Source organism: Melospiza melodia, chromosome 25 (genome assembly GCF_035770615.1).
Source record: "Melospiza melodia melodia isolate bMelMel2 chromosome 25, bMelMel2.pri, whole genome shotgun sequence".
Lineage (NCBI taxonomy): Eukaryota > Metazoa > Chordata > Aves > Passeriformes > Passerellidae > Melospiza > Melospiza melodia.
In genome coordinates this window covers 1749802-1763718 of record NC_086218.1, presented here as the reverse complement: position 1 = coordinate 1763718, position 13917 = coordinate 1749802, and positions in this window count along the sequence as shown.

The following is a 13917-nucleotide window of genomic DNA, read 5'->3' as shown; positions in this document are numbered from 1 at the left end:
GCTCAGCTCTGCCCTGCAGACCCCTCCCAGCTCAGGCACTGCCCAGGGGCAGCTCTGGCTCTGCAGACTCTGATGGCAACGTCAGAGGAACCCTGAGGAGGCTGAAAAAGCAACACTGATGCTGCCTCTAAATGGTGCTTGGCTGATTTCTGCGCTGCCTAGTTTATTCATATCTGGGAGATTTTGTTTGGTTTTTTTTAGTATCATTCTGATATTAAAAATATCTATGTGCTATTTCACATACAGGCAACCTAGAGCAGTAGATTAATAAAGCAGGTTTTCCCCTTTTATGAAACCCCTTCCTCACTGTGCTCCCTGTATAATCTACTTGGACATGTTGTGGAGTTAAGTGCCATGCTGGGACCAGTGCTGAACAATGCAGCATCACCACCACACAAGGATAACACATCCAAGACTTACCAGCTGTTTGTCCCACCAAGATCTTGTCCCCCAGTGCTGGGAGCAGCTGCCAGGGCTGGCTGAGAGCTGTCCCTGGACTGCAGCAGAGTCCCTGATCCAGCACTGCACCCTGGGCTGCAGGACCCTGCTCTGCACGACAGTCCTGGGCACCCCTGGCTGCTCTGCACAAGAGACAATCGGAGAATGTACTCACAGGGTCTGTAGGCATTGGGATGTTCCAGCGTTAGGAGATGGCTCCAGGAGCTGCAGCTGCATTGTCCTGCAGCCAGAGGTTCCTGTGCCAAGGGCTGGCAGTGATTCTGCCCCAGGAACTTCTCAGCACCTTCCCAGACCTGACTGATTGAAGCTCTCTGTGCCTCTGTGCTGTGCCCAGGGTGGCTGCAGGCAATGCCCCAGCCCTGCTGGGCTGGCAGAAGAGCTGCTCATCAAGAGAAATGTGCTTTTGAAGCTCCTCTTGGTTACCAGGAGCTGCCTCTGTGCCAGGAGCCCAGCCCAGCTCAGCAGCACAGACACAGCACAAGGACTTTAATGAGCCTTTGGGGCTTTGTGCTCAGGCCCTGAACATCAGGCACTGATAAGGAACTGAAGAAACCTCTCCAGAACTCCAAGTCACAGTCCAACTCCAAAGTTTCTTGGACTTTTAATGGGTCCCACTGAGGGACACAACTGAGAAAGTGTCCCCAGGTACAGCAGAGCACTGGAGGCAATGATGACAGGTGGGGACAAAGAGAAGCCAAGTTTTGGTGCCCTGGGGCACAGCAGGGTCTGTGCCACCAAGGGCTGTGAGGAGACACCTTGTCCTGAGGCACTGGGGCCTCCTGGCACAGCCCCAGCCAGGCTGGGCACTGTCAGCCCCTTGTCCTGCCCTCAGCATCCCCCACTAGCCGACATCCCAGTAGCCTCAAGAATCTGCTGGAAGGAGTCCCTGGGGAGCCTTACTCAGGAATGGCCCTGGGGAGTCTTTAATGCTCCCTGAAGGGATTGCAGGTTTTTGAAAGGACTTTGAGTTTGGCTTTTGCCTTGGAGTCTCTGAGAGGTTTGTGCAATCATGGCCTCCAATTATCTGCAGTAATTATTCCCTGGAGAGGCTTTGTCAGTAACAACACTCAGTGGAGGTCATTAATACTTCATGGTACTTCAGTTATTTTAAGGTACTTGGTGTTTCACTTTTGATACAGACTCTGTGAGAGTTTTGTGCAATCATGCCCCCAATTATCTATTTTAACGAGTCCCTTGAGAGCTTTGTACTGAAATTTAGCAGGGCTCATTAATGCCTAAAGATACTCAAGATTTTTAAGGTACTTTATGGATTTAAGAATACTTTTAGGTACTTTTAAGGTGTTTCCTTCCCAAACTGAGTGTCTGAGAGGCTTTTGTGCCATCCTGGCTTCCAATTCTCTTTTCCAAGGAGTCCAAGAGGAGCCCGTGTTGGGTATCTTCGTCCCTTTCTGTTTTACAATAAAGATGGAACTGAAAGAATTTTGTAAGACTTTCTAAAAGCATCCAAACACACATGGGACAATTAACAATACAACAGCAACCACTAAGAGAATGAATAGTCCTGTTTTAGCTAGATATCATCCAACCCTTTAGTCCCTTGGATTGGAAGAGTTCATTGACCCAGTCTTTGTTTTCCACTTGAAGCTTCTTGAACCCTTTCTTCAGTACCTTAATGCCCTTATGGATTGACTCGCTGTGGCTGGAGAGGTTCATGCAAAACATGCCCTCAGAGTCTACACAGCCATGCCCATGTGCCCAGAATAAAAACTTTATCGCTCTTTTGCAAGGTGGCATGTCTGATGGTCTCTGTCTCTGAGAGCACGCCACTCAATGTGAGGGAGGTAGCATTGGTTTGCTTACTTGACAGGCACCCAAGATGGTCTGCTTGTCCTAAAGCTTTAGCTGCAGCCACCCAAGGTAGTCCAAATTGGGGGTGCTACCATCCGATACCTGGATTAAAGCTTTCAAAGCCATCTCTTTGGTATCATTCAATACTTCTCTGGCGATACCTACTGGTTGATCGTCTGGTAGGCTGTGTTGTCCTTCTCCAGCTAGATGGTTGATTGTCAATTCCGCCCTTGCCTCATTATTAGCATAATCTGCTATTAATTGATTCAGCAAACACTTTCATCCCTCTTCCCACAGGTTGTATTTTGTAGGTGAGAACAACATGGTCATAATATATTTTAAATCATAGGGGGTTAAGACATGTGATTTAACCATGGCCCTCATTAGTCCATTAAAACAAGGTAAGTCCTTCCTATGGTCTTTACCTGCCCGACACAGCTCCCTTATTTCCCCAGAAACCAATGGCTGTTACCTGGGATTCGGCCCTCTTCTTTCATAACATACAGGGGCCACAAGGAGTTTTGAGACTATTTGCCAGTCTCCTTCCTTAACTGATTCTTTCCAGATCCTTTCCTGGGGATCTTCTGGGGTTGACGGGTGGGATGGTTCTGGGGAATCCAAACTGTCTTCTCGGGAGGAAGAATAACTTGGAGGAGAATTATTTGGATTAGAAATAGTGGGACCGTTGGGCTTGGTACCTTGAGCATAGGGTTATATTGTTGCCGGAGGGTGATGTAAATGGCGCTGCCATTTTGTCAGGTGTTGGGGAGGAAGGGCCTTAATTTAGGATGGCAGACTTCAGGGCTGGTCTTCTGGAGGCATGGCCCAGGCTGAAGGTGGAATGATTGACAGTGGGCGCGTGACGTCTGGAGGTTCATTCAGGGCAGAATAGAAGGTTGTGGTAGCAGGAAGCGGAGGAGCCAAGGTGGAGGGAGGACGGTCAGGCTCACGGGCATCTGGAAAATTTTTAATGATCCACCTCACGATTGATTTTAATTTGTTCTTTGAAGATACTTGGTCATGATCAGTGAGAATTAACTTAAAGCATCCATATACACACCTTTCTACTTTGGACTTCCAGCTGCCCATTTTTCTCTTTCTCGGCCTTAGGTGGAAGAGCCACTGGAACACCCCAAATCAGTTAAGGGATGTTGATTCATATTGTAAAAACACAGTGGCAAAATGGGCAATAATTCTTCTGCCTTTCCCCAAACCCACCTGCAATCCTACATAGGTGCAACCATCACTGTCCCTGGAGATCCTGGCCAAGGTCCCTCAAAGCAATGATGAATGTGCCAGCCCAGCAAAAAACCAAAATCCCGAGGAGCACTGGTCTATACATCAGCTAACCCCAGCTGACATGACTGAATGTCAGGGTCCCTGTTCGGGTGCCAAAGGTCACAATGAGGGTGGCTGTGACAAACCTTTCTGGTTCCCAAACTTTAGGGCAAGGATGGTGAAAATGAAAAGAAGCAGATGCTGGGGAAGATGAAACATGAAAGCCTTCTAAATATGATTGCCTGGCAAAAGATTTTGAGAATATGGAAACTATAAGTGAGATTGAAATGAAAGCAAGCTTTGAGATACCAAGCCTTAGTTACTGTAATAGTGGAAAACAATGGTATGCCCGGCTGAAGGTAGTCTTCTTTTGATGAAACAATACCCTCTGCTTGCAGACAAGTCCAAGTGTCAGAGCAGACTGTACTAGCTTGTCAGAAGGAGTCCAAAGAGTTGTTTTCAGGGTTTAAAATGTAGCACAGTATGGTAATGTAATGATTCTTATAGGCTGTATGTAAATGCTATAAGATTTGTATCTTGTACTATATTGGTTAGTGAAAATTAGAATATACAGCACAGAAGAAGATTTATTGTATAGTAATGGAAACTCCCCTCCTCTTTTGGGCATCCATTTTGGGCGTCTCTTTCGATCTCCTCTTTTGGGCCTGCTCTGAGCTGTGGCTGGCAGCTCCAAACAAGGTCCCTGCACCCACACCCTTTGCAATAAACCACAAGTTCCAAGACCTGGCTTCAGAGATCTCTGGTCTCCATCCGTCCCAACCGTCCAAGCCCCTGATGATCCTACAAGCAAGATCAATGAGTTTGCCCAAAAAGAACTTTAGTAACAGGTGAAAAACAATTAACATGGAGAAGTCAAGCGCAGTGCAAGGGGTGGGATTCAAAGACCTGAGATAAAGGGGAAGCAACAATATATACACTCGAGGGTAGAACACTCTAGAACAATAACCATATAGGGGACACAAGTAACCAGTAGGGGAGGAGAACTTGGACAACTTAGCATAACAACACTAAAGGCTCATGGGGGAACTCTCTAACTCACCTTAAGTTAAACAAATGATTCCCAGGGCTTGAAACTCAAGCCCAGTACTTCCGAGGTAAAATCTGTCTGACTGAGTTACAGCTGGGCTAACTCACACACCACTGTTTTGCTCTGGTCCCTTGGGACCGTGTGGCCCAACAGAGCCACAAAGATGTCCTGGGTTCCACAAGGCTCCACAGTATCACAATGGTCCCTTGGATCCATGGTGCTTGGCAGTGTCACAATGGCCCCTTCATTTTACAAGGCTCCCAAGCATCACATTGGTCTCCATAGGAAGGAAACCACGCAGCCCTCATGTTTCAGGAGCTGATGAACAGCAATCACCAGATGCCAAGGCAAGCCTGACCTGTCTGTCCTGGCAGGTTTGCTTTGAGCAACTCTTGGATTTTTGAAATGATGAATGTGGAGTCCTAATTTAAAACATTTGTGCCTGGAGAAGAGGGATGGGGTTTTTTTCATAAAAAGAAAAGCACAAAGCCCTTTCCAGTGTTTGGAAAACAGGTGAGTGCTGCCCCTCAGGAGTCAAAGACCAGCCAGACTTGTCTGTCCTGGGAGCTTTTGTCTGGGAGCAATCCTTGGATACACAGAAATTTGGAGGTGGAATACTAATTTTGGCCATGGATGCCAGGAAAAGATGGACAGTTCTTTTCCATAAGAAAGAAAGTGCAGAGCCTCAGTGTTTCAGGGGCAGATGGGAGTGGCCTTCCACATTCCAAGGTCAGCCAGACCTGTCAGGTGAACCATGGGAGGCCAAGGCAGCCACACCTATTTCATGTTGCCTTGGTTCCACAGGGCCCTGCAGTGTCAAAATGGCTCCTTGCTTGTATGAGGCCTTGCAGTGCCGCAATGGTTCTCTTGCTTCCAGGATGCCCTGAGGTGTCATAATAGCTCCTTGGTTACACAAGTCCTTAAGGATCTTAATGGTCTCCATGGTTCCACAAGGCCCCACAGTGCCATAATGGTCTATTGGTTCCATGAAGTCCCGCTGTGTCCAATGGCCCCTTGGTTCCATTGGGGTCCAGTAGTGCAACAATGATTCCCTTGGTTCCACAACTTCCCATAGTGTCACAATGGCCCCTTCCTTCCATAAGGCCCTGCAGGGTCACAATTGTCTCCCTGATTCCATGGGGCCTTGCAATGCCACAGGTCTCTCCATGGATCCATGGTGCCCTGCAGGATCACAATCGCCCTTTGGCTCCACGAGGCCCTGAAATGCAGCAATGGCCTCTTGGTTCCACAAAGCCCTGCTGCTTCACACTGGCCCCTTGGGACCATGCAGCCCAACAGACCCACAAAGATATCCTTGGTTCCACAAGGCCCCACAGTGTCACTGTGGCCCCTGGGATCCATGATACCCTGCAGGGTCACAATGTTCCTCTTGGTTCCTTAAGGGCCTACAGTGTAACAGGTTCCACAAGGGCCTGCAGTGTCACCATGGTCCATTGTTTCCACAATGCTCCGCAGTGTCACAATGGTCTCATAGGAAGGAAACAAGTGAGCCCCAGTGGTGCAGGGGCAGTCACCAGAGAGGCAGTCACAAGAGGCCAAGCCTAGCCAGACTTGTGTCATCCTGATTTTTTAAGATTTTCAAGCCTTCTGATGTTGACATTCTTGTAGGGAACTTTCTTACACACTTTCTATAAATAACTCACTGTTTTGCATTCCTTTATGGAGGACGAGAGAGTTGAAGGGCTGTTGGTTTGACCAGTATCATTGGAGAGGTGGCACTGTCACCTTCCGATCAGCTGTCACTTTTGGAAAACTATAAATGTTGGAGTCAGAATATAAACTTCACATTTTTTCTTCACCTTGAGAACAGCCATGTGTGCTTCTGTTCTTTCCTGTCCTCTAGTGACATCTGGTGAATGCCAAAGTGTACTGCAGCCTAGGCTGAGACAAAGTCTGGATTGCCGGTATTGTCCCCCCTCTTTAGTGCTTTGCCCGCTGTTCTTGGGGTGATGGCAACCTCTGTGGGTTTCGAGAAGGATTTCCTCATTTTGGACCTCTGGAGGGGGTCCTGGAGTGGAAACAGGTTTCTATTTCCTGGTATGATTTTGAGCGATTGCTTCTGTGGGCCCGAGAGCGAGGGCTCTTTTCGGACTCTGCAAAGCCATTCTCCAAGGAGGAGTGGTCTCTTGTGGGGGTCCGCCGCATGGAGGCCCTCTTTGATGATTGCACCGTAGACGTGGGATTGCTGCTGGTGCAGTGGAAAAAGTGTGAGGATCTTTGGCGGGAGTCTGGTTCTTGTACCCCTCAGAGTTCCCAGTGGAGCCCTTCTGTCTCGGACATGGGCAAGGGGGAGTTTGAGTTTCTGTGTGATGTGGAGCTCTCTCCCCACCCTGGGACAGTGTGCTAGGGGATAGGTCCAACTGGGGGATGGCGACGTTTCCCCCAGGGTGGATTTGGCTGTGCCAGGCTCCCTTGTGCCGCTCTGCAGTGATGTGGCTCCACGGGCTGCACCTCTCTCGGCACCCCTCCCCTCCTCCATGTCGGGGATAGGGCCCCGCGCCAGTCTCGTCCTGTTGCAGACATCTTTTCATTAAAATCCTTTCATTAGGATTTTTCCTGCTGAAGCTGAGACCTTTCAGAAACAAAGTGTAAACAATGGTTATCTGCTGCTGTGTAATGCAACAGGTGGATCCGTGATTGGTCTCCTGTGGATGTTTGGATTTACTGACCACTCACGGCAGAGGTGGGTCTTGCTCTCTGCTGAGACACAGATCTTTGTTATTCATTCTTTTCGATTCTATTCTTAGCTAAGCCTTCTGAGAAACCTTTTGCTTTCTATTTCTTTTTAGTTTAGTTATAATGTAGTATATATATAATAAAATAATAAATCAAGCCTTCTGATCATGGAGTCAACATTCTCGTCTCTCTCTCATCCTGAAAACCACTGTGACCACCATCACATCGTCCCAGTCCGCAGTGGGTTTGCAGACCATGCTGGAACCTGTGCCCACCAAGGCGCCCCTGCCAGGACTGTGGCATGACAGGGCGCTGAGGTATTTACCTTTAGCGTGAATGCCGACATGGCCGGTGGGAGGCCGGTGGGTTCCCGGGGCCATGGCCCCTCCTCTTTGATATTGTGGACGCTTCCCTCGTGCCAGGTGACTGTGTGTCTGAGGAACCCTGAGCGTTTCTGGCGAGAAGCCAAAACTAAGATTGACGAGATGACTGAGCCTGTCTCTTCATGGCATCTGCTGGGTCGTGGAGCGGCCTCCTCTGGCTCTGCCGGTGCTGCAGGGGGTGCAGGGGGGAGTGGTGTTGACCTGGCTCCCAGTCAGTCATCGCCTCTTGTCCCTGTGGGGCCCAAGGACCAGGACACAGCAGGTGCGGTGGCTTTGCCAGGGGGTTCCCAGGCTTTCCCTATGCTCAGGGGTGTTACTCATGAGCCCCTTTCACATAAGCTGGAGAGGGAAGTCTGTGATGTGGTTGCTCAGCACTGTTATGAATAAGAAGCTTCACTAGGCCAATATTCAAGCAGTAATCAATTTATTATTTAATATGGTAAAGTATGAGCAATACAGCTCTGTGTACAGTGGGGGAAGTTTTCCCTCAAACTGCACACTGATAATTGAAGGTTACAGGTATTTATAGGGGTACTCATCAGGTTTTTTTCAGCAATTTTTATTTCCAACCTTTTACTCATCAGCAATTTTTATTCCAAATTACTACATCAAAATTCTGTACACTATTGTGATTTTAATTTCTCAGGATGGATCTCAAATGAGTATTCTCAGATGGTGACGGTCCAGTTTCCAAAAGAAGAAAGACGAATCCCATCTGGTGGAGTCCAGCTTCCCAGATGTGTCCACCTTATAACTGCAGAGACTCTAAATCTCATGATGTCTAGCTTCCCTTCGGTCGAAACCATAAATCCTTGAGGTGATGTTCATCTTCCTTTCTCAAGCTGTTTTTCTCTGCTTCAATAAGGCGTGAGATAAGCATATTTCCTTTATATATATTCCAAAGCTATAGTTTCAAGGATAAAAGTAATATTCTAAAATTACACTTCAAAAGGTTATTATTGCAGAGCTTTTTATTGATTAAATGCAAGCAAAATCAACATCTTTAACACCTTAATTCCAATGCTCTTAAATCAACCAGGGTTAATTGCAAACAAAAGATAAGTCCAAAGGCCTTTTTCCATGCTTCATTTTCCTCAGTTATTATTAGAATTCACAGCTCTCCCATTGTCGGGGTCCACACATTTTGCATTCACAAATACACACATCGCCTGTTTGTACCTGACATGAAACACAGCTTTGCATCTCACACTGCTTTGCTGCAAAAGTCCTGCTGCACACACTGCGCAGTGTGGAAAGCCAAGAGAAGCTGCAGCTGGTGGCAATCTTGTGACAGAAGCTTGACCTTGTTCTCCATGAGAGGTTCTTGGGAAGAGCGGACAGGAGAAGATTCCTGGAAAACTTTAACAGCTTTCCAGAAGTGAAATGAAAATGAAAGAAACAATCCAAGATGTTTTCCTCTGTTTATTTCTATAGTCCCCTTTTCCATGTTGCACTGCTTCTCCATCCCAATAATTCCAGATGCACGTCACCTCTAAAATTGGTGACTTAGTGATTTTTAGATGCTCCAAAATACCATGAGCCACACACAGTTTTCCTTCCCCTGTTTTTACAGGAAAGCAACACTGGAGATGTAAGTGCAGTGCTGGGCTCAGGTAGGAATCCTACCCCAAGGGAAGGTGTCCCAACAGTGTCTGACCCTCAGCAAGGACAATGCACAGCAGCAAGCGACGGGATTGCTGTGCCAGAGTGCAGGAGTCAGGGCTCTGCATCTGGGCTCAAGGCCGCAAAGTTCCCGTGTTTGGGCAGACGGAGGGGCTGTCCCCGGGGCGCGCGGGGCTCGAACGTGGGGCTCGTGGGGCGAGCGGGAAACGGACACGGGGACGAACGGCCCCGGTGCTTCAGTTGCAGCGGCGGCAGCGGCGGCAGCAGCAAAAGCAGATAGACTAGAAAAATCGTTCTTTCTCTTTCTTTCGCTCTTTTTTTTTCTCTCCCTTTCCCGCTGTCGGGCACCCTTCTCTCGGGGTCCCTTGCCCGGCGTCCCTCTCCTCTCCCCGCCTCCCTCTCCCCTGCAGGGCAGGGCCATGCCCCCGCCCCGCCCCCGGCCCCGGGCGGGGCTGCCCCATGCCCGGCCCCGGCCGTCCCGCCGCGGTCTCGCCTCCGCCCGGCTCTGGCCGTGCTGGCGGTGGCGCTGCCGGGCGGGCATCAGTGCCTGGGGCGGGGGCGGCATCGCCGCCTTTTGCCTCCGCCTGGCCCGAGCCCGGCCCCAGACCCGACGCAGGGTCCGGCCCCGGCCCCGGCCCCGGCCCCGGCCCCAGCCCCGGCTCCTCCCGGGGCCCGCGGAGCACACACGCGGCGCGGCCGCTCCCGCCGCCTCCGCTGCGGCTTCCCCGGCCCGAGCTCCGCCGCTCGGCAGCGCGGCCGCCGGCCCCGAGCCTCCCGTGCCGCGTTCCCGGGAGCGAACGCCTGGGCATGGCCGGCCCGGGGCGGGTGAGCGGCGCTCGGGGGCCGTTGCTGGCCCCGGGCCGAGCGCTGACAGCCGCGTCCCGCCCGCAGGGACGGCGCAGGAGGCCCTGCAGGAGCAGTACCGGCTGGGATCGCTGCTGGGGCGCGGCAGCTTCGGCAGCGTCTTCGCGGCCACGAGGCTCTCGGACGGCGCCCCGGTGAGCGGCGGGGCCGGCGGCGGGCGCAGGAGGAGGGGATGGAGGAGGAGGAGGGCGGAGGGCGGAGGATGGGGCTCGCAGTGCGGGCGGCGAGCTCACCCCGCTGCTGCCCTTGGCTTGCAGGTGGCCATCAAAAGGGTGCCACGGAACCGCGTCCGGCACTGGGGTGAGCTGGTGAGTGAGCGGGGCCAGCAGCCGGGGCTGCCGGCCGGGGATGAGCCGGGGCCCGGCACGGTGGGAGCTGCCAGGACGCCCCGAGGGAGAGCGGGCGTGGGGCCAGCGCAGGGCGCAGAGCATCCCGGGCTGGCTGAGGGCTTCCCCAGGCCTGGCACGGCATCGGCCCCACTGACGGCATCGTGCTCCTCCCACAGCCCGACGGCACCAGCGCACCCCTGGAGGTCGTGCTGCTGGCCAAGGTGTCCACTGGCTTCCCCGGTGTGGTCCAGCTGCTGGAGTGGCTCGAGCTCCCCAACTGCATCGTGATGGTGCTGGAGCGGCCAGAGCAGTGTCAGGACCTGCAGCGTTTCATTCAGGCACGGCGGTTCCTGCCCGAGGAGGAGGCGCGGGAGCTGTTCCGCCAGGTGCTGGAGGCCGTGCAGCACTGCACCAGCTGCGGGGTCCTGCACAGGGACATCAAGCCAGAGAACATCCTGGTTGACCTGGACACCGGGCAGGCCAAACTGATTGACTTTGGCTGTGGCACCTACCTGCAGGACACAGTCTACACTCACTTTGCAGGTGAGCCTACACAGGGCTGTGCTCCCGCTGCTGACATCTCATGCCCCAACATCTCCCAGCCCAAGCTGGCTGTGGCAGCGGGGATTCTCCCTTTTGCTGCCAGTCAGGGCACTGAATCTTCAGCTGAGTTGCTTTAGAGCGGGGCTGGGTGGGCAGCCATCTTCCAGCCCTGCTGGCAGCCTTTGCCAGCCACTCTGCCCAGGACTAGGGCAGGGCTGGGGCAGCCAGCCCAACCAAAACCCCCGTAGGTGGGGGTAGCAGAGAGGGGGGCTGGAACCTGTGCCCCAGCCAGTTTGGTGTGCAGACGAGAGGAAGGGCTTGGACTGCTCCACTCGCCCTGTTTGCCTTGGCTTCATAATATTTTTGGGGCAATGCAGGCAGGGAGGATATGGGCAGGTTTTTTCCCCAGCATGGAGTGGGTTTTTCCTTTGCATGTCATGGTCGGGCCTAGCCAGGGCTGCCCTCTTCCAACACCAGAGGCTTCTTTTCCAACCCTAACTTTGTGCACAAGTCCCAGGCGCTGGCGAGAGGGCAGTGGTCACCCTGTGTGCCCCTGATGCAGCCCCCACAAGCGCAGGGATGCTGGGGCCAGGCTCTGAGAGCAGCAGCATCCCCCTGATGAACTCCATCTGTATTCCATAGGAACACTGTCATACAGCCCCCCAGAATGGAATGACTTTGGCTGGTACCACGGTGAGCCAGCTACCATCTGGTCCCTGGGCATCCTGCTGCACCAGACGGTCTGCGGGGAGCACCCTTTCAGGAGGGGCCAGAACCTCAGCTGGGGCCAGCTCCCGCTGCCACAACGGCTCTCTCAAGGTGGATCCTCTTCTCTGGGCACGAGGGGAATCCCAGTGCTGGGAGTCAGCAGCGGGGTCATGGGCATCCCGCTCTGGCAGCTGCTGAGGAGGTGGCACATGTCCTGCTCTCCTCCAAAACGGAATTGATGGGAAAGTTTAGGCCCAGCTCTGAGCACATCCAGCATGGCCTGGGCACAGGAGTAGTGGGACAAAGCAGACAGGAGCCTTCTCTGGCTGACCGTCACTTTCTGCTTTCTCTCCCCAGAGTGCAAAGACCTGATCAGGTGGTGTTTATCCGTGAACTCCTTGGACAGACCCGCACTGGAAGACCTGTTCTGTGATCCTTGGATGTGGGATATTCCCCTGCCATAGAAGAAGGGGGAGAGCCACAGGCACACTTTGATCCAGAGCCCTGGTAAGTTCCAGCTCCACATATGCCTTGGCAATGAGAAGCAAAGGAACCCAGAGCTTTTTGTGCTGGCAGTGTCACTGCACCGGGGTCATGGGATGGGAACACACAGCCCTTGTGCTGGAGCTGAGCTGCTCTGCCCAGCACTGGTGGCTGCCATCCCAGCTGGTTTTGCGTGTCCTGGTTCCCTGACAGCTGGGGCCCTGGGCAGAGCCCTGAGAGCCTGGTCTGCCCCCAGGGAAGGGGAAGGAGCCCCTGGAGAAGCTGTACCGGGGGGAATGCTGCTGCTGCTGGAGACAGCGAGGATGACATCAGGGATGACAAGCTCTTCCTCAGCCTGGCCACGGGAGGCTGAAGGTGATGCACTTTGATTCTGGCACCTTCTTCAAAGCCAAACTCCACAGGGAATTTGCAGATGAGTCCCCATCTGGGGAAATTCTGCCAGATGTGGGCATGACCCAGCGTGGCGGGGAACCAAAGGCTCCCCCTTTGCTGGGGCAGATGCAACTCATTCTTCAGTGGCTGCCCAGCTGCTTTTGGCAGGGCTGGGAGGATGGGCTGGGGTGGGCACGAAATGGGAGTGGGCTCCTGGCCCTACCAACAGCCCTCAGCACCCACCGTGCCCCGGGCTGGGGCTGGGGCAGCCAGCCCAACACAAACCAACCACGTGGTGGGAGCAGAGGTGGGGCTCCAGAACCTGTGCACAGCTGCTTTGCTGTGCAGGCAAGGAAGGGCTGGGCTGCTCCACTGCCCTTGTTTGCTTCGGGGTCACCGTGATTTTGGGGGGCAGTGCAGGGGGGAAGGGACAAAGTGTGGGCTTCCCTCACCAGTGGGTGGGTTTTTCCTTGGCATGCAGGGGTTAGGCCTTCCTCAAGGCCCTGATAGAGATAAGAGTTTTTAGCGTTTTTATTGTTTTCCCTTTCTGTCTCTAAACTCTTTTCAATAATGTGTTGTTTGTTTTTCCAGAGGAAGCATTCAAGGTGGTCCAGTCTGGATGGGGAAGTGCTTGGGAGCAGCTGTGGCGTGGATGGGCCGTGCCCTTGGAGAAGGCTGAGGCCATGGTTTGGGAGCAGCTTTTCTTCCAGCCGTGGGTGACGTGAGGTGGGTCCCTGTGTGCTTGGCGGGGTGGGATCAGAGCTTTTGGGAGCTGGCAGCGAGCACAGGAGCATCCTGCTCTGGGCAGCTGCTGAGGGCTGGATGTGCCCTGGCTGGCTGCAGGCTGGGCACATGCCCTGCCCTCCTGCTCTGCTGCCAAAGGCAGCAGGGATGGGCAGCTCTGGGCACAGCTCTGGGCACAGCCAGCATGGCCTGGGCACCGCAGGCCTTGGCACAAGGGCACAGGAGCCCTCAGCTGACGGGCGGTTTCTGCTTTCTCTCCTTGCAGCCGGGCTCTGCGGGTGCTGTGGCTGCTGTGGGCTCTGCCAGGGCTCTGCTGGGCTCAGCCCTGGGCCCAGCTGGGCTGGCTCTGCCCTCACATTGCTCTGACAGCTTTGCATCAGATGAGCCCATTGTGAGCACAGCGCCTGAGCTTTCTGCTTTGGCAGGTGAGTGGGACTCTGCTGCAGGCCCAGAGATTGCAGCTGGGGACACACATCCAATTGGCAAGGACCCAAACTCTCCACAGTCCCGGCTGAACACCTGGATCTGCACAGGGTGTTTTGTCTGTCCCATTCTT